The sequence below is a fragment of the Hippocampus zosterae genome, chromosome 6 (assembly GCF_025434085.1).
Source record: "Hippocampus zosterae strain Florida chromosome 6, ASM2543408v3, whole genome shotgun sequence".
Lineage (NCBI taxonomy): Eukaryota > Metazoa > Chordata > Actinopteri > Syngnathiformes > Syngnathidae > Hippocampus > Hippocampus zosterae.
In genome coordinates, this window is record NC_067456.1 from 1292110 (window position 1) to 1311337 (window position 19228).

At 46.1% G+C, this 19228-nt stretch overlaps 1 long non-coding RNA gene across 1 annotated transcript in view; it reads left to right on the top strand.

Annotated features, from left to right (window-relative positions):
- Window positions 1-542: 542 nt before the first annotated feature.
- The window catches only part of LOC127602793 (uncharacterized), a 51319-nt gene continuing 32633 nt past the window's right edge, over window positions 543-19228 (top strand). The window contains exon 1 of the long non-coding RNA XR_007962873.1: window positions 543-1381. This is a non-coding gene — a long non-coding RNA (uncharacterized LOC127602793). The remainder of the gene's footprint in view (window positions 1382-19228) is intronic.

Below are 19228 nucleotides of genomic sequence, written 5' to 3' on the forward strand. Positions count from 1 at the left end.
CTAATTTGAAACCCAAACTCTTGTGTAAAACCTGAATTTTAAACCCTAAATTTGACACAATAAATGGAAACCAAATATTTGGAACCCGAACATTTTTGAATTTGAAACTCAACCAATTTTGAAACTTGAACCCAGACTTTGAACCCTAATTTGACACCCCACACTTGGGATCACACTGTAATTTCCAACCCTAACCTTCAAATCCTAATTTGAAACCCAAACTCTTGTGTGAAACCTGAATTTTAAACCCTAAATTTGACACAATAAATGGAAACCGAATATTTGGAACCCGAACATTTGTGAATTTGAAATTCAACCAATTTTGAAACTTGAACCCAGACTTTGAACCCTAATTTGACACCCCACACTTGGGATCACACTGTAATTTCCAACCCTAACCTTCAAATCCTAATTTGAAACCCAAACTCTTGTGTGAAACCTGAATTTTAAACCCTAAATTTGACACAATAAATGGAAACCGAATATTTGGAACCCGAACATTTGTGAATTTGAAACTCAACCAATTTTGAAACTTGACCCTGATTTTTAGCCCAGACATTTTCTTCAAACTAATATTTGGAACCCGAACATTTGTGAATTTGAAACTCAACCAATTTTGAAACTTGAACCCAGACTTTGAACCCTAATTTGACACCCCGCACTTGGGATATCACACTGTAATTTCCAACCCTAACCTTCAAATCCTAATTTGAAACCCGAACGCAAGCTCGAAACCCAAAGATTGTCTTGATCCGCTACCTTTTGTTTGAACCCTTATCCACTACATTTTGGTGCCAATCAAAACAAAAAGTTTTGCCCCGTTAAAAAGTCCTTTGGTGCCCGAGCGCATCGGCGTCAACTTAAAAGCGAGCGGGCCGTCAAAACCGTACCGAGCGCTCGTCGCCGGGGATCCGCGAGGGCATGAAAACTTTGTTCGAGATGAAAGCGGCGGAAGCTTTTGTGGTCATTTCCCTTCCGTCTGTCCCCAGTCTGCGTCAGTCTCGGCTCTGTAATTAGTGCCGCCGCCGCCGCCGCGTCTCTAATCCTGACGCCGCTTCCTGATTCAGGCGCCATTGTCTGAGCGCCTCAACGCTCTCGTTTGCGTCCTTAAACGGGCAGATAAGGCTCCCCTAAGCCTTTGAAATCGGCCCCGCCCGCATGTAAGACCTTATTCAAGAATAAGCTCAGGTTTTTTGCGCATTTCATCATATTTATTATTAATTAGGAATATGGACGATGTCAGGTATCGGTTTTAACCTTATTTTTCGGTACAGGTGGATCCTGCCCATACCAGCCACCGACTGACCTCCTGAGTCCTCCCCAGCACTATCCGACGGCCGTTTGACACACGAGCGATTCATCTTCTGCGCTGCAAAGAAAGGTCAGCATTTTTTAAATTATTGTCTTCAATGAAATTTGACACAGTGTGAGGTATCGGTACTTGGTATCGGCGGCAGCGAGAGTCACTCGGCGGGAAGTTTGAACGCGGCGAAACCAAAGCACGGCAGCGGCATCTGAGTTGTGGGCATAGAGCCGCCGGCCCCCCGCACCCCTGGACACCAAACACCACCAACAACCCGCCACCCTCCCCAACCCCCCCCCCCTTTTTTTTAAGTAATGATGAAGTTCCCCTTGAACATGATGTCAATATGTTGACGTGCGGCCGCTCGTGCCAATACGCCGCCGCCGCCTCCTGCGAGCATCAATAATGAGAGCGGCAGGTGGCTTAAAGATCCCCCCCCCCCCCCAAAAAAAAGAAAAAAGTAAAAGGACCCATCTGTTCACCACCAGGGGAGCTAAGGAACATGTTGACATATTGCCACGAACGTTATGAAACACACGCTTCATCATTTCACCGCCGCCGCATCGTGATTCATCCGTAAAAAAAAAAAGGGGGGGGGGTTCGGCGCGCGACATTTCTTACTTTGACGTGCGAAAACGTTGAATCACCGAGTGGGACGCCTTCTGAGATGACTCGCGTGTTTTCCAGGAATCTTTGATTTTTCAAAGCTGATCTTTTTGAGAAACGGGCCTTAGCCTGACCCCGCCCCCTCTCATTTGGAAGATGGATTTTTCCAGAATCTTTTGTCATCACAACGCGGTCGTTGGCTGTCACCAACAAATCTTTGGAGAATTGTGAACGTTTTCATGGACTTTTCCGGATGATTTCAAGATGTTCCGTTTACTCCACGTGCCAGTTGTAATTCTGCGTAATCAAAACAACACCACTGCCGCGAGTGGTTGATCTAAATTTTTTTTTTGGGGGGGGGGGCGGGATACAGAATAATTTCGATTACATTTTTAGTAAAAAAAAAAACTCAGATACTTCCTGCTTGGCAGCTCGCAAGTCGGCCACGGCGCGCCGAGGAACACGCTGCAAGGTTATATGGATGTTGATGGGGAGAAGCTGCATAATTAATTTGTATATTCTAGCATGACAGATGTTTGATTTTGGCCCTAAAAGTAATTAATAATAAGAGAGTGCGGCGAGAGGCAGATTGCCGCAAGATTATTTATGAAGACTCCTCACGGAGCAATTTGAGCAAAGCGCGCGTGTGTGTGTGTGTGTGTGTGCGTGTCACCTGCTTCCTTAGCGGTCCCAGCTGTTAGCCTAGCTTTTAGCACTCTCTTGGATGGAGATTAATCTCGAGAAAGGGGCGGGGAGAGAAAAAAAAACGCAAAACTGTAATTGTCGACAAAAACGTGGCGGGATTTCCACTTTCCAGGATTTCCAGGATGCAATTTAGATATCAGACCCCATCAAAGACAATCGACCGTTACTTGGAATGCAAATGATGGACTTTGAAGATCATCGAACGTTGAACAGGACGCAAATGTCTTGTCCAGGGAAAGCGAGACAACAAAAGTGTTTATAAAAAAAAAAGAGATGTATTTAAGAAATAAAAAACAAAAAAACACCGTTCACAGATCTGTCGAGGGAGCCTAACCCCCCACCCCCCACCCCTCCCCGCGTCTTGCGCTCTGGGGTGAAGGTACAGACGGGCGCATGTGCGTGAAACTTTGCTTACCCGCAAAATAACCGGTCAACATTCGATGGTGCAGTTACTTCCGTTTCTCACTTGTTTCGATGTCAAATTGCCATGACGACACCTTGAAATTATTTTTGCCAGATCATGGTGGCGACAGAAATTAGAGACCATAAAACATGTCCACGAGAGATCATCGGCCTTTCGACATCGCAAACGTTGAGTAGGATGCAAATATGCTCCGAGCGAGTTGTTGAGCTTCGCTGTGAGCGCCGTTATGAACCTCCGCCTGACTTCGGATGATTAAAAAAGGAAAAGCAATGCATGGCGGAATGTTGACAAAGGGCTGAAAAGTCATCTCCGTAACGAGGCTGTAAATCAGCCGCGGAGGCCGTTAGCGCAAAGTCGACGTGATTGTTTGAATGTGCTGCGCTGATTGAAGCCGTCGATCTCGTAGCGCCACGACATTGTCTTCGCGGCAGAGCGAGGGATCTTTTTTTATTTATTTTATTACTTCATAGCGCCTTCGTAGGCCAAGACTTCAACACCGGTCTCTCTCTCGGTCTCTCTTGTATGCTTGAAAAGGAAATTCAACCGCCAAAGCTAGTCTCAAATAGCAACACTGATTTTGGTAGGCCTCACGAGAAAAGCCACAAAAAAAAAAAAAAGAAGAAAAATGAAAAATAAATAAGCCTCAAGAGGCCAGGGCTCGTTTTTTGGCTGTTTCCTGTTGCCCTTCAAACACAAACTCAAGCAAGTTTTTGAAAATCCAGCCCCCGAGGCTGGGTTTTACTGAGCAACGTAAAATTTTGTCGACATGTCCGTTATGAGAAGACACAAAAAAGTCTCATGGAGCCACACCTGGAGCGAGACAGAAGGCAGGGGTTTAAGTTTGAAGAGGGCCTTTCCAGGAACCCCCCCCCCCCCGCCCCACCGCCAACTTCAGTTACCCATTCAAAATTTGGGTGCCATGTCCATGTGACCCACAAAAAAGTCTCAGGAAGCCATGCCCGAAAAGAAACTAGGGACATGTTGAACATGTTTTTGAAAATTCTGCCTCCCAACCCTACTAAACATTTTGTAAAAACGCTCGATGTTCTATGTGAACCAAAACCCACAAAAAAAAGTCTTCGGAAGCCATGCCTCAAAGGGCACACAAGGCAGCCATTTTGATTTGAAGCAGCTATTTTGGCCATTTTGGGGTCCTCGAGAAAGGGACAGCTGACTCATTGTGCTCATTTTTTTTCCATTACCACCAAATTTGAACCACAAAGAGTAGACAAGTGGGTGACAGTAAATTGTTTTTTTTTTTGTTTGTTGTTTTTTTGGTCAATGCATGTGGCGGAGACACGCAACAAAGACGAGGCAGTCATCCGGAGGCGAAGCGATTTATTCCCAAATCAATCCCTTCCTATCGCGTCTTGTTTCAATTCCGTCAGCACAGATGAACAAATAAACAAAATGATATCCATGAGGACAAAAGATTTTTTTTCTTTGATGAAAGTGTGAATGTTTGCCAGGGAAGGCTCGTTTACGGCGGATGCGCACATAGACGCTCTACGAGCGGCCGTTTGCGTGAGTGATGGGCCACCGCCGCGTCAATGTTTATGACAGATTTTCAGCCTGCATTTCCATTCCACTTATTTTGCCTTTAATGCATGTGTGAATCAATTAATTCCGCCGTCATAAAAAGGAAGGCCGCCGTAAAGTGTGCGCCGGAGTTAATGAGTCCGGCATTACCACATCATTACACCAGCTGGCATAACGGAGCATGTGTTGTTTGTCATAATATGTGCCGACACGCTTAATAGTCATAAATTGTTTGCTACGTCGTGTTTGGTGACAAAGACGCAGGGCCTCGCGCAGTGATTTCAGCCGGCGCCGTCACCCCGCCGCGCGCCCAAAATGAGCTTACGGGGATCAACGGGCAAGCCGCACCACCGAAACGCGTAACATCCTAAACGTGGCTGCGACATTTAACGCGTGTTCCGATTTCCCGTGCCGCAGTTGTCTGACTTTCGACAAAAACTAAACCAAAAGCACCCCCGAGATTCGAGAGAATGTGGTCCAATTTGGTCAGAGTCGGCCCTTTACGGCCATTTCTGATATTTCCAATTGTCCTAGATATTCGTTTTTGAAAATTCAGCACCCGAAGCCTGTTAAACTTGGCAATGTGAAATTTGGTTTGTGTCAATCGCGAGTCGAGCCACAAAAAAGTACCAAAGTTAAATTTGGTTTGTGTCAATCGCGAGTAGACCCACAAAAAAGTAGCAAAATGAAATTTGGTTTGTGTCCATCGTTAGTAGACCCTCCAAAAGGTAGCAAAGTGAAATTTGGTTTGTGTCAATCGTTAGTAGACCCTCCAAAAGGTAGCAAAGTGAAATTTGGTTTGTGTCAATCGCGAGTCGACCCACAAAAAAGTAGCAAAGTGAAATTTGGTTTGTGTCAATCGCGAGTAGACCCACAAAAAAGTACCAAAGTGACATTTGGTTTGTGTCAATTGCGAGTAGACACACAAAAAAGTAGCAAAGTGAAATTTGGTTTGTGTCAATTGCAAGTAGATACACAAAAAAGGAGCAAAGAGAAATTTTGCCTGCCAATCACGAGTAGACCCACAAAAAGCAGCAAAGTGAAATTTTGTCTGTGTCAATCACAAGTAGACCCGCAAAAAAGTCTCAGGAACCCCATGTCTTAAGTCTGACACTTGGGCTCGCAACATGAACATTTGAGGCCCGTTTTAGATTCTTCCAGGGGCCCTCCAAAGCCGACTCATCCCACTGAAGTTGCGAAAATTTGAGTATGGGCCGTTTCATGTGGATAGAGAACCGCTGTGATGCGAGTTAAATGCCATCCTTTTGATTAAAGAGAAAAACAAAGCGTCCGTGTTTCAGATCAGAGGCGGCAGCATGCGAGACAAATGAGTCCGTTTGATTCGGTTAACATCCGGGCCAAAACGAAAGCAGTTTTTCACGGAAAATCTCTGTGAGAAATATCGACACATTTCATCCAAAATGGACTTCACCTTAAAAAAAACGTTTACTTGCAATCGAAGCCATACGTTTACGGATGCGCGCACGATCTTTGAGATGAAATGAAGGGTAATGTTTGGAGAGGGAAAACAACCAAAAATCTCCATATTGAAAAAATGCTTTTCATCTCTTGCCCCCGTGATGAATTCCTTAATCCGCATCTCATTGTGACGAGCCGTGTAATTACATACGCCGGGATGAATAATCCATCTTTTCAAGCTGCTTGTAGTAGCAGACGCGACATCAGTGGATTACGCCGACTTTCGCTCGCAAAGTCAGCGTCAGGCGGGGGGGCTCTTGACCCGGAAATTTCCTGGATTCTGAGGTAGCGTCAGAGGTTGCGACGTGGTCGCTGGAGTCCCTTTGGCAGCGCCCATCAGGAGGACCGCTTGGGAACCCGTCGACCCCAAAACTCTGCCATTTTGCTTGGTGACACCGCAAAGCGCACCGGTTTTTGACCTGCTTTGCGGTTTGGTTGACTGCTTGTCAACTACTGTTTCACAAAATAACTCAAATTCAGAGCACGTTTCACTCTGCAACATGAAATGTAAGCATTTCTTTCACGAATAGATTCACCCAAAAAAGAAGCTGTAATCGTAAAGACATCGGATTTCTGACGACTTGGTTCGAAGCTCTGATTTTTGAAACTTCTTGAACTCAACCACAAAACTCTCTCAGGTTTTTTTGGGGGGGTGTTGGGGACGGAGGCTGATTCAGACCCTGGATCCAGCGTTACTGGGCAATTTAAAATTTGGTACGTTTGTCTCTCAAGAGTTGACCCACAAAAAAGTCTGAAGAATTCATGCCTGCATAGACGCAGAAAGGCTGCCAAGCAATTATGGAAGGATCACCTTTCAAGACAAAAACTCCTTCTCGAGAGTTTATGAAGATTCAGCCCTGAAGTTAGGTTTGGTAGACATATCATGCCACAAAAACATCTCTGCCTGAAAGGACACGGCAAGGCGACCAATTGGGTTTGGAGCGTTTTTTTCAGGTACCCCTTGCGATTCCCAAACAAATTTGGAAAGCATATCTATCATGAGTAAACCCACAAAAAAAGTCTTGCAATTCAACCATAAGATTTTTTTCAGCAACATGAAATTTAGTAGGCATGTTTATCATAAGCAGACCCACAAAAAAAAGTCTCAAGAAGCCATGCCCGCAAAGATGCAGGAAGTCTGCCATTTTATTTCGAAGCATACATTTTGGCAATTTCCAGGTGTCCTCCAAACGGAAAAGCTCCATTTCCTTCCGGCTCTGTCCGCTTCTGCGTGTTGTGCAACGAAGCGACGCGGAAGCCAACACTTTGAGGAGTCGCGTCCCGAGTGCCGCGCGGCGACTCGAGGAAGCAGATGGAGTTTCGCGCAAGCTCGCTCGGTCAGCGCGGCTCATAAGCTGCTCAAGATTTCATGTCTGGGCCCATCCTTGTCACAGCTTGTATCACCTCGGCGACAGATGTCACCGACAGCCGATCTAGCCAAGCCCCCCCCCCCCCCGCCCCCCCACCCACCCCGCAGCCCCTCTGCCCTAATCACGTGTGATGATCCCGGCGTGACTCGGCGCTGTGGGAAATATGTCTGTCAATATTTCCGCCGCGGGCAGATGCACCGGCATACCGCCTGCCCCCCCCCCCCGTCCGTCTTTTAAAGTGCTGACCGCGGTTTCTTCCTCTCCTAGCGTAGAACAAACAAACGGGCACTGAGGTGGGCTGGCCGGTGGGCTGGCCGGTTGGCAAGACGTGGCTGGACGTTTCCGCCGCTAACTTTTTGCTAGTTGTGACTCTAAAGATGGGTTCTGCGGCTTTGTCTAAAACCTCCAAATACTGCCGCAACGCTGTCCAAGTAACTTGAATATTTGACCATCTTGAATTTCGCGGAATACCCGGAGAAAACCCACGCAGGTCCCTGGGAGAACATGCAAACTCCACACAGGGAGGGACGGAGCTGGGATTGAACCTCTGCACTGTGAGGTTGACGCGCTAACGACTGGACCACCGGGCCGCCATCTTTAATATTTTAAACGTTGTCATTTAATATCAGTTGGCGGCCCGGTAGTCCAGTGGTTAGCACGTCGGCTTTACAGTGCAGAGGTACCGGGTTCGATTCCAGCTCCGGCCTCCCTGTGTGGAGTTTGCATGTTGTCCCCGGGCCTGCGTGGGTTTTCTCCGGGTGCTCCGGTTTCCTCCCACATTCCAAAAACATGCGTGGCAGGCTGATTGGACGCTCTAAATTGTCCCTAGGTGTGAGTGTGAGCGTGGATGGTTGTTCGTTTCTGTGTGCCCTGCGATTGGCTGGCAACCGATTGAGGGTGTGCCCCGCCTACTGCCCGGAGACGGCTGGGATGGGCTCCAGCACCCCCCGCGACCCTAGTGAGGATCAAGCGGTACGGAAGATGAATGAATGAATGCACCCGCGCGGTACTATACTCGTGCACGGAAAACACTCGGGTCGGTGCAGTTAACACACACCCGTGAATAAACAATTAACGCTTGTACTGTAGAATTTAATGCATGATCATTAAAGCGCAGTTGCAGAATAAAACAAATGTAATTATTTAGTATTTATTGCTGACCTTGTTTACGTTGATGGATGTCAGTACTATTAAAATACTATTAAATTATAATGAAATTTATATCTATCTTTTTATATATATAAAATGTTGTTTTTGCAAATAGCTCTGGGTTGCTATTTTATTTTCCCTTTAAAAAAATAAAAAAGCCTCGTTTTCACAGCATGCATTAATCGTGATGTGAAATTCTCCATGTTGTTTTTTTTTCCCTCTCGTCTGACCCCCCCCCCCCCCCCCCCCTGCAGATGTGGGTCACATTGTGAGTGAGGTGAACTTGCGCGGAGTCCTTGTTGGTGCGTTTTTGCTTACCCTGCGCTTTGAGACGGCTCACGCATGTCCTGTGACATCGTTGTCGGCATGTTGCGCCACACCGAGCGCGCCGTCCCTAAAACACAATGTGGCATATGCTCAGCTAAGGTGGCGCCGTCAAAAGTATTTTTGCCGAGCTCAGCAACACAAAGAAAAAAAAAAAAACCCTCGGGGGGTGGGGGGGGGGGCAAAGGTTTCCAAACGGTTTCCCATCTCGGACCATAAAAGGGAGGGAGAAAAAAAAATGGTCGCGTTGCATATTTGTGTGTGCCACTGGCTCGCGAGCTTGGGCCCTGGAAATGCCCCCCCCCCCCCCCCAAATGGTCGCTTCCAAGGCAAATTTGCTGACTAACGAGTGTCTTTGATGGGCATTGCGTCCTGAGACTTTTTTTTGTGGTTCTTTGTCACGATAGACAAGCCATCGAAATGATCTGTCGCAATGTCTTCGTGGGGGGGGGGGCAGGATTTTCGATAGATTGGCTGGCCAGTAGCTGGCGTCCTCCTGTGTAGCCCTTCCGACATATGCCGGCACGATAATAAAAAAAAAGGTGGCATTAAAGATGGCAGCAGATTGAGTTTTGCTGGGGTCCTCCACGCCACGAGTCCCCCTTCCTTCCCCTCTGGAAAGCTTTTTAATATAAGGCAGTTAACGGCGGGGGCCGCAGTGATGATGATGTGTCTTCCGCGCTGTAATTTACAGCCACCGCTGCTCCATAAATGGGGGGAAGGCGTTGTTAAATATTTCCATTATGCACAGAATGTCGGCGGGTGGTTGTAAAAAAAAAAAAAAAAAAAAGAGACTGTGCCGCTGCCTTTATGGCTCTCAATCTGTTGTTGTTGGCAGCCATTTTGAAATCTGTTCAAATTCGACGAATATCTTGTTAAATATCAGCGCGGCTTTTTTTACAAAGTGACTCCGGAGGCCGCCGCTCTTTGACCGGGTATTAAAAACGCCCGCCGCCGCCGGCGACTCTTCTCCCCATAAAGACTGCCGGCTTTTTACGACCCCGCCCCCCCCTCCCGAACCCCCCCTTTCTCTTTTTTTTTTATATGCAGAAATGATACATCTTTCTTTAACGGTGCCGTAAAGGTTACACAGTCATTTAAGCAGCAGTTGCGGGCAGATTGATGTTGATGTCGCGCACGGCGGCCAATGAGAAGCGAGCGCCCGAGCGGGGACTGGATGACATTGGAGATACGCAAAAGGAGTCAAAGTTGGCGGCTCAAAGTGCTCCGATAAAGACAAACGTCTCCGTTGGCAGTTTGACGAGCTTCGCCGATTAAGCGTTTGCTTCTCGCGCACTTAAACTTCTTTGTCGAGTTTATGTGGTTCACATTTGCAAGCCGTCCGATGAAATCTCTGGCGCTCCGTCGTTGAAGGATATCGGGATGGGAATCGAAATGACCCTAAAATGGCTGCTTCAAATCAAAATGGCGCTCTTGCGGTGTCTTTTGGAGCCCGGCTTCTTCTTGACATTTTTTTTTTGTTCACCTTTTTCTTGTTAATCACGATGTTTAACCTTAACCTTAAGTTTTGACTCTCCAACCGAAGATTTGAAACTCAGATTTCAACCCTAATGTGAAGATTTAACTGGTGGCTTTAAACCTGAATGTCAAACCTGAGCCTTGATTTGAATCATGAATTGGAAACTTCAAACCTGTCTTAAAACCCGAAGATAACCTAATCCAGGTTGGAACCATAATTGGAGTTCAAAACAAAAATTTCAAACCATATAAATGATTTGAAACCCTAATTTCAAACCCTAATCATGGCCTGAAACCCATAGCGTATATGGAGTTTGCATAGTCTCCCCGTTGCTACGTGGGTTTTCTGCGGGTATTCCGAGCCCCCCCTCGCCCCCCAAAACCCCCAAAAAACATGCATGGCAGGTTACTTGGACCCTTGAAATTATCCCAAAGTGTCATTGTGAGCGCGAAAGATCGGCAATTGGCTGGCGACCGGTTCAGGGTGTTGCCCCGCCCACTGCCCCTCGACAGCTAGGATCGGCTCCGGCACGCCTGCCACCCCGGTGAGAATAAGCGGAGATGGATGGAAGGTTGTGAAACTCTAATTTGGAAGCCCCACCCAGGCTTGGAAGCCCCAATTGAAAGACAAAGCCGCTCTTTAAAGCGGCATTTTGAAATCTACATTCCAAATTTCTTTCAGTGGGTGTCAGCGCCCATCAAACGGGATGCTGCTCAGTTTATTACAAGCAAAACGTGTCTTTGCCTATTCCCCTCAAATCTACCCCCTTCCCCCGCACCCGCCACACACATTTCCTCCACTGCCCCCCCCCCCTACCACCACCACTATGCCCCCCATTAAAATGATCTCTCCCATTGTCTGCGGATGCATCAAATGTGGTTTCAGTTACTGAGCGCGGTGCAGATTAAGAGCTCAAACATCACTTTAGTTAAGGGTCAGAGGATTAGGAGGGGAGCGGGAGGGGGGGGGCGGGCGAGGGGGGGCTACCATATCTAATCTAATCTAATAGCATCACTACCCCCGACACCAACAATGACATCTTCATCATCATTGTCATTATGATCATCATCAGATGTCTATATATATATATATATATATATTTTTTTTTTTTTAAAAATATAAAATCTGAGGAGTCAAGGCTGAAACTTCAAACTAGACTGACTTGAAACCCTAACCCAGCCTTAAAATCCCAATTTTTAAACCCAGCATTATTTTGAAGCCCAGCTGTGAAACCTTGTAGAAAACATTTCAAATTGGCTCCAAACGCTCATTTCCAAGAAACCGCAGGAACCCTCGCTGGGAACTTTCACAGACTTGAAACATAAACCTAATTTCAAACCGCAACCCTGCCTTCAAGCCCTAACCCAAGTTTAAAAACACGGCTTTGGAATCCTAACCGTGGCTTCAAACGCTAGTTTGAAACATTTTTTAAAAAAATTTTTAACACCCCAACCCAGATTTGAAACCCTAAACCATGCTTGAAACCCACTAGTAAAATAAGATAAGATAAGATAAGATATCCTTTATTCGTCCCACACTGGGGAAATTTACAGCCTCCAGCAGCAAGAATGTATGTAGAAAGAAAAAAAAAACAACAAACATCTTTCAATTAAATACAATATGAACACAAATGGATAAATCGCAGTACTATTTACAATTTACCTTCACATCATTTAATTTTTATTATTATTATGATTGTTATTTTTTATTCATCAGCCTGACAGCAGTCGGTAGGAATGAGCGTCGGTATCTCTCCTTCTTGCAGCGCGGGTGTAACAGTCTCTGGCTGAAGGAGCTACCAAGTGCTGTCAGGGCGGGCTGGAGGGTGTGGGAGGGACTGGCCATCATAGCTTTTAGCTTAGTTAGCATCCTTCTGTTGCCCACCTCCTCCAGAGTGTCAAGGGAGCAACCCTTAAATGAATAAAAAATGCAGCCAGGAGTTCTTCAGGCACTACAGAAACTTAAAAAAAAAACATGTAAAATTTATTTATAATAGATATAATATGGCTGAATTTAAAAAAAATGTGATTTTAAGAGGTGCTAAATTAGACAAACAGCGCGTGTGCAATTAGATATGCTAATGTCGGGTTCAAGAGGTGCGTTAGCATTAGCATAGTGCGCATGCATATCAATGAGCGCTAAAAGTAACGTCAGCGACTAATTACACAGAGGCTGAATAATCGCCTGAACGCTGGCGCAGGTTTGGCTTTACTGCGATGCTTCTTGCCAAACGCATTTAGCACAGCGCCATGCGAACATTTTGATTCTGATGCAAAGAGTGTGCGAGACGCTCGTTCAAGATGCTACGTGGCGCCAAGACGAGCACAAGATTTAAATTCACTTCTTAAAGTAAGGTGGTTTCCTTTTTAAATTGTGATTAAAAATATCTGAAAATCCAAAAAAATAGATATTTTGATTGATTTCAAAAAACGTTTTATAGTAAAAATTGAACTTTATTGTTAGATAACAATTTATTTTCCAATCTCTATTTTTGTAATTCCAGACTTTTTTCTCAACGGCATGTGGCGACCACGATTGAGAAAAGAAGAAAGTCGCAACTTAAGAAAAAGCCAACTTGATTCCCGTAACTTTTTTTCCCCCCTCTCAAACATTGTAAGTCATACCCCCCCCCTCCAAAAATTAACTTAATCTCCAAAACTTTATTCGAACAATAGCAAAACTTTCCCAAGTAAATATTTTCTGTCTAAAAAAAAAATCTTGATTCAATCTCCATTTAAACTTTCTAAAAAAACAAATGGAACTGTTTTCATGTTCACCTTATTTTTTTAAAATCTGGCTTGACTGCGATTACATCCTGACTTTGTCCGACATGTTTTTTAATAGGTTTAACCTTTGTAAAATCTCTGTTACGCCGTGATATTCGGCAATGTCATTTCCCTTAAATCTGTCTGTTCCCTCATCACGTCCAAATCTAATTCCATTATCATCACCCCCAAACCCCCCCCCCCCCCCCAAAAAAAATGTGCTGATTGGATGGCACGGTGAGCCGTGTAATCCAATCTGAAGACCGCCTTGGAAAAGATATTGCATTTTGGAATTTGAAGCTTGCCGGGAGGTCAACGAAGATCAGGTTTTTAATAGTGGCGACGGCGCGGGGGAAAAAAAACAAAACGGGAAGTTCAACTAGTGTAAACAACACGGGAGGGATCGTCATGTCATCTGTTAACAGGCACCGCTGAGGAAATGGTTCTCCAAAACTATTAAAGGAAAAAAATTAAAATGGCTACAAGATGACTTTGTATCCTCTCAAGCTTTAAAAGTACAACTTTATTCTGAATTGACATTACATTTTCATTATTTTCGTCATAGTGCATTTTAAACTTTTTAAAATAATAAAGTGCAACTACTCGCCTGAAACCCCTTTTGTTTTTTTTCTATTCTCCTAATGTGACTTTTTATTTATTTTTATTTAAAATGTTCCAGCAGTTCATTTTTTTAAGCTTCTCGTAGCGCAAGGGGCTGTGCTTTAAGCAGCTGCTTCACTAAGTGTGACGCAAACATAAAAAAAAATAAGCCCGGCAAGGTCTGGCGGCGCCCTGAGTAGAAATGCGGGGTGGGGGGGTGTGGGGGGGGGGCGCCCGTGAGGTTGATTGATGCGGGACAGGAGTGAAGGTCTTCTACCTGAAAGCGAGTTGCGGTGAGAGTGATTCTTAGCGGCCTGATTAAAGTTTAAAGTTGTAAGGACGCATTAGCGTGCTCATCCCGGGATTTACCGCTGCGTTCCCTTGACTTGACTTGACTTGATTTAACGCTTGCCGTTTTTGAATAAACATCCAGTGAGGTTTCATTAAACGCCCCCGAAAGGCGGAACAAAAAAAAAAAGTGCAGTCCAGTTTGTCAAAATATTTACGACAGGCCAAGGATAAACGCGTCGTTTCCCAAATGACCTCAAACACCGACAAAATCCAAACGCTTTTTTTTTTTTTTTTTAAATATTCAAAAACTGCACCAATTCAAGAGTAAAAATTTGCAGTGACTATCGTACAGTCAAAACATAACATAACATAAATCAGCCTAGCATATCATAGCCTAACATAATGTAACATATTATCTTAGCACGCTACGTATCTTAGCACGCAAGCTATCATAACTTGCCCTATCCCAGTCACACCTAGCATATCATAGCGTAGCATAATGTGACATCACCTTCTCTGTCATATCCTAGCATAGCCTAGCAATACGTAAACCTAGAGTGGTACACGGATAAAGACTAAAAATGTTTTCACTTTACAAATACAAAAAATATATTCAAAAACATCGAATATAATCAAACACAGGTGGAGGTGACTGCGCGATGAAGAACTCCACCAAGCTACTATCGTAGCTTTTCGTCTGTGAAGTGATCTATACTCGCCTAGCATAGCATGACCTTCATTCGTCCTAAATTGGACAGATGTTAGCCAGAGCAAAGACAACTGCGAAAATTTGTCAAATCAATCCTGAAAACGCTAATAGTAGACAACACGGGCTAACAGACATGCTAACAGACATCACCAGTTAGTCAAAGGGTTCATATGTGGTTTTTTTTCTTCCGTTAGCATACGCTAGTCGATTCTTTTACCGCTCTGTGCGTGTACCCGAGCGTCCCAGGTGAGGGAGCGTGCGCTCACTGAAGTGTGACGACCATCTGTCGGGGTCCTCGCTAACATGCAGGTGCATCGCTACGTATCTTAGCACGCAAGCTACAAATACACGTTAGGTGTGTGTGGGGGGGCGGCTGGTGACGTGACCCTCAGAGATTCGGGTGTTAAGTCAGACCTCATGATTAAGTCATGCTTCATTTAAATCGGTCTCAACAGGAGCAAAATGATGACTAAATGTGGACTAAAATGACCCAGGACATGAACTAATTTAGCCTAGCATAGCATTGCTAAAGAACATTTGAAGTTAATCCCAAAGTAGCACAGCGCAGAATGAAATGGTGGCTCCTCTGAGTGGCGACGAGGAATGCATGTTTAAAAAAAAAAAGGTAAGGTCGTATCGTAGCATAGCGAGCTCGCGCTACGCCATATAGAGCACATGCTCAACCAATTAGGTTTGTCGTTATTTGCGCGGCAAGCGCTCTGCCCTCGCTCTCCTCCTTTTGATGAATTGCCGCGCAGATGTTAGCATGAAGGCATGCTCTAATCCTGCGCATGAAATTAAACCGATATGCTGATCTCAAATATTTAATAAAGAAGCATATAATCCTAATATGGAAGGATTGTGGAAGGGGAGGGCGTACTTTAGGAGGGCTGCGTGCAGAGGCTAAATCCAGGTGTACGAGGTCCTAAATCGGGCGGGATTAGCAGAAAGGTTATTGTAATTTTTTAAATAACACAAAAGCAGATTTGATTATTAAAAAATAAAAAATAAAAAAAAAGGCCCAGTGGACCATCTGTAACCACTACTTGGTGGACTCATGTTATTTTGTTGTTATTGTTGTTTGATAGCAATTATGAATATTGTTTTTCATCTTGTGGGGGCAGCTGGGGGCACGTAGCGTGATTGATGTCCTGAAGGCAGGCCATGAGCCCAAATCCAATATTTACAGTCAACCGTAAACCTTGGTCATTTGGTTTGGGTTCACGGTGCCGCCATTTCCCCGATGTTCTAGTAACTCTCTTGTTCTGCCATCCATTTATTATTTTGGTGTAATTCCACTGTCAATCACCAGAGAGCAGCAGACTTTTTTAAATGGTGTAAATTGGAAAGAACGAAAACGGGAAGTATTTTCAGCTCAGACAAGTTTTGGTTTGAATTTCTTGGAACGTCGAACCCTTTTCAGTCCTGCTTTTTATGCCTCCGAAAAGAGATGGCTGTCAGTTCATTTTTGTAATTTGACATAATTATTCGTGGGTATCGTGATAGAAGTCTGTTAGTTTCATCAAAGGAAGATTTGTTTCCTGAAAAATGAGGAGTGTCGATGTGTTTTCAAGTGTTTGTCAAGACCTTTAAAAAAAAAAACAAGTGCCGTAAATGCAATAAAAACATGCCTAGGGAGTATTTAAAATGGGTATTTTTTTTATCAGTGATTTCACTTATTGCCGGGGTCGTCTGAAATATAATTCCCGCCGTGATGGGGGGGTGGCGCTGTTGTATACAGGCAAAAATAGCATTGGTTAGCGTAGCATAACATAACCCAACATCTAATTTATCACGGCACATCCAGTCATAACACAACAGGACATATTATGAACAAAAGTATGAAATATAAATTCCGTACGGCATACCGTGACTCAACCGGCCAATTAGCCTAGCATGGCATAGCGTAGCATAGCATGCGCCGACTGCATCGGCTGCTGGATAGCCAATAGTGAGACGGAGCTTTTTTTCTTCTTCTCGTAAATTTCGATTGCATACCATGACTCAACCGGCCAATTAGCCTAGCCTGGCATGGCGTAGCGTAGCATAGCATGCGCTGACTGCATCGGCTGCCGGATAGCCAATAGTGAGACGGAGCTTTTTTCTTCTTCTGGTAAATTTCGATCGCATACCATGACTCAACCGGCCAATTAGCCTAGCATGGCATAGCGTAGCATAGCATGCGCTGACTGCATCGGCTGCCGGATAGCCAATAGTGAGACGGAGCTTTTTTCTTCTTCTGGTAAATTTCGATCGCAGTCACAAAGTGGCAAAAGGCGTGTGAGGACTAGAAAGTGCTGACAGTGACGCACCGCTGTTCTCGTGTTGGTCCCCCCCCCCCCATGCCCCTGCCCCCCTCCATGCCGGCGCACCCCTGGGCGGACTAATGTGACACCAGCCACCTCGTTTTTGAAGCTCGGCTCGCAGCTTTGGGTGACAGGTACGCCAGGCGGCATCAGCGTATCCCGCCGCGCCGACGCCCGCCCGCCGGCCCTCAGGTTCATGCGTTGTGACGGCTATTCTCTGCCGCTCGCCCGCCCGCCCGCCCCGGGGGCCGCCGACGCCCAGTTGCAAACATAATCATTTGGTGGGGAGCGCTTGTCTGCTGGAGAACAACCGGGAAGCGCCGTGCAGATGGAATAACGTGTTTTGTTTTTACGTGAGAAGCAGATTGTGTGTGTGAACCGACGTCTCGCCTTCAGTTGTGTGCGTCGTTGGAGTCGGGATGCGTTTGCGTGGCTCCTCGCTGTGACCTTCACATTCGGGGACCTTCTTGACGCTTTGCAAGCTGTCGCCTCCCGCAAAGTCAGCCCGCAGTTTCCCACGATGCACTTTGGGTTGATCGCTGATATTTACAGCTGATGAGCACGGCGCAGCGGGGTGGCCGCGCCTCCAAGTATGCGCCCGGTCACGGTCGTGATCTCGCGGACACCAAGCGGTCGGGGGTCTCCGCGCTCTTGGAGTAGGGGGGGGGCAGGCAAAGGGTCAGCGGGTCCATTGGTCACGGAGTTCGCCACGTGACTGGCGCTACCTTTCCACCGCGACAACAGAAGCCGCCTCCCGTTGACCTTAAAAAACCCAATCAAGTGGATTGATTCAGGTTAGCTCTGCCTCGACGGGTAGCGGGTTGGCGTTTTGGGGATAAGAGGTCCGATAAATTAGGAATTTGAGGCACCACACAACCAACGAGTCTTGAGACCGCATTTCCGGTCCAGCATTTCTTCTCCAAACATCTTTGTCTTCTTGGGAACATTCCGGAAGAGAGCGACAGATCCCCCCCCCCGCGTGTGCGTGCAAGACGGAATACATTATCACCACAACAAATGTCTGCTGTCCCGCTTTGTGGGAGGAAGTGCTCGTGTGACGCTCAGACATTTGGAGACGGAACACTTTGGCGGGCGTTTCTTTACACTTCGGACTTTTGGCAGGGAATTATCTCCTCGTTCTTCCGGCGCGACTGACCGACCGACGGGAAGGAAACGAGCGGCCGAGTTGCGGCCGCAGATGCTCACCGCTGGCCGAGTCTGACGGCTTTGTCAGCTCGCACCTGTCAGGTGCGTCGTGCCAGGCGTGTCGCAATCCATCACTTTGTTACAAAAACTCTTTTTAATTCGCACGCACGGCACACGACATGCCAAAGCGACAGGTGGCACGAAAACGGAAGGCTCCAAGTTAGCTTGCGCAAAAGAATGCGTCTTCACACCAGACCGAATGTGTCCGTCACGGATCGACGGCACCGCGACGAGGTTTTAAAAGAGATCAGTCATGAGATATTACATCACCGGCGAACCAAGCAACCTGTGGCCAACCAATTCGCCGGCTAACTAACTCACTCACCGGTTAGCTAAACGGGCTAGCTAAAAGAGCAACCAGTTAACTCTCATCAACCAAGCGTCAAATTCGCTGACCAACTAACCGGCCAACTGAAGAACCGACGGACTGTGGTAAAAGTGACTGAACTCATATGACTGACAAACTTAAGTGTGTAGCTCCACAGAAAATCAAGTAACTACGCAAACCCATGTCAGTCATTCACTCAGGATCTGTCACCGCCATCGACCTACCGACAAATCACGAATGACCGAACCACATCTCAACCAGAAAATCTCACCTTTCCAAACACCCGTCGACCAACTCCAACAGACTCCCTGACGACAACCAATCGACGACAACCACTCGACTGTACGACTTTTCCGACTACTAGTTAAACATTGAACTGACCAACCGACTAAGACGTTATCAAATTACCAATAAACAACCTAACCATCACAGCTGATTGACTGACCGACAGACTACCCATCGACCAACCCAACTAACAAATCAGTCCCAACAACCACCCACCAAAAAACCCAAAGGGAACCCACCGACCGACTGCCCAACCAAGCGACCACACAGTGAACAACCGAACCGAACCCGCCAACCAATTCACACTCAATCGTCCCCAAACCGATCGGGATGCTCGCACACCCGAGCTCAGCCTCCCA